This window comes from Ranitomeya variabilis, chromosome 1 (assembly GCF_051348905.1).
Source record: "Ranitomeya variabilis isolate aRanVar5 chromosome 1, aRanVar5.hap1, whole genome shotgun sequence".
Lineage (NCBI taxonomy): Eukaryota > Metazoa > Chordata > Amphibia > Anura > Dendrobatidae > Ranitomeya > Ranitomeya variabilis.
This window is the reverse complement of record NC_135232.1, coordinates 892199887-892202120: the sequence shown is the minus strand read 5'-3', so window position 1 is coordinate 892202120 and position 2234 is coordinate 892199887.

Below are 2234 nucleotides of genomic sequence, written 5' to 3'. Positions count from 1 at the left end.
CAATGTGACGCCTGCAGACCAATCCATCTAAGTCTGCATTCCAAATGACGCTCCTTCCGAGCTCTGCCATGCGCTCAAACGGTGGTTCCCCCCCACATGTGAGGTATCAGCGTACTCAGGACAAATTGGACAACAACTTTTGGGGTCCAATTTCAACTGTTACCCTTGGAAAAATACAAAACTGGGGGCTAAAAAATAATTTTTGTGGAAAAAAAAAGATTTTTTGTTTTCACGGCTCTGCGTTATAAACTGTAGTGAAACACTTGGGGGTTCAAAGCTCTCACAACACATATCATATCAGCATACTGAGGACAAATTGTACAACAACTTTTGGGGTCCAATTTCTTCTCTTACCCTTCGGAAAATAAAAAATTGGAGGCGAAAAGATCATTTTTGTGAAAAAATATGATTTTTTATTTTTGCGGCTCTGCATTATAAACTTCTGTGAATCACTTAATGGGTCAAAGTGCTCACCACACATCTAGATAAGTTCCTTAGGGGGTCTACTTTCCAAAATGGTGTCACTTGTGGGGGGTTTCAATTAGCCACATCAGGGGCTCTCCAAACGCAACATGGCGTCCCATCTCAATTCCAGTCAATTTTGCATTGAAAAGTCAAATGGCGCTCCTTCCCTTCTGAGCTCTGCCATGCGCCCAAACAGTGGTTTACCCCCACATATGGGGTATCGGCGTACTCAGGACAAATTGTACAACAACTTTTGGGGTCCATTTTCTCCTGTTACCCTTGGTAAAATAAAACAAATTGGAGCTGAAGTAAATTTTTTGTGAAAAAAAGTTAAATGTTCATTTTTATTTAAACATTCCAAAAATTCCTGTGAAACACCTGAAGGGTTAATAAACTTCTTGAATGTGGTTTTGAGAACCTTGAGGGGTGCAGTTTTTAGAATGGTGTCACACTTGGTTATTTTCTATCATATAGACCCCTCAAAATGACTTCAAATGAGATGTGGTCCCTAAAACAAAATGGTGTTGTAAAAATGAGAAATTGCTGGTCAACTTTTAACCCTTATAACTCCCTAACAAAAAAAAATGTTGGTTCCAAAATTGTGCTGATGTAAAGTAGACATGTGGGAAATGTTACTTTTTAAGTATTTTGTGTGACATATCTCTGTGATTTTAATTGCATAAAAATTCAAAGTTGGAAAATTGCAAAATTTTCAAAATTTTCGCCAAATTTCTGTTCTTTTCACAAATAAACGCAGGTAATATCAAAGAAATTTAACCACTATCATGAAGTACAATATGTCACGAGAAAACAATGTCAGAATCCTCAGGATCCGTTGAAGCGTTCCAGAGTTATAACCTCATAAAGGGACAGTGGTCAGAATTGTGAAAATTGTCCTGGTCATTAACGTGCAAACCACCCTTGGGGGTAAAGGGGTTAAAGAAAAAAACTGTGCTTTCAGATCTCAAATAATGCAAAGAAAACAAGTTCATAATCATTTAGAAACAACAACACTAATGTTTTAACTCAGGAAGAGTTCAGAAATCAATATTTTGTGGAATAACCATGATTTTTAATCTCAGTATTCATGCGTCTTGGCATGCTTTCCACCTGTCTTTCACACTGTTTCTGGGGCAAAAATGTAAGCAGTTCTTCTTTGTTTGATGGCTTGTGACTATCCATCACCCTCTTGATTACATTCCAGAGGTTTTCAATGGGGTTCAGGTCTGGAGATTGGGCTGCGCATGACAGGGTTTTGATGTGGTGGTCTCTTAATTTTTGCCAGAGCTGTATGTAGCTGACACATGTAACTGACACGTATGTAACACAAACGTATATATGTAACTGACATGTATGTATGTGACTGACACGTATATATAAATATGTAACAGCCGGGAGCAATATACTCAGGCCGCACACTGTACTATGTGTACAAACCACTAATTAGATTTACAGCTCTTGTTGTGCCACACACAAAAAAAAATGGAATAAAAACCTATCACACGGCTGTGTGCACCCAAGAGAAAAAGTGAGGGAGATTTGTATTTATTTCTAAATTCAGGACAACCCCTTTAATTGTTGCCACTATCAATGCGAAGAAGTGATTCCTTCCTCCCTTGTATCGTCCTTTCAGTGTCTCCAGCACTAGAGATATTCGTGAGCGGTTATTCTCCTGTCTAAACAGAGAGACTACAGGAAGTAGAACCTTGCGACTCACAGAGCAACAGGTCAAGTGCCAGAATCAAAGATGGCCGCTCGGAACCTTGCCG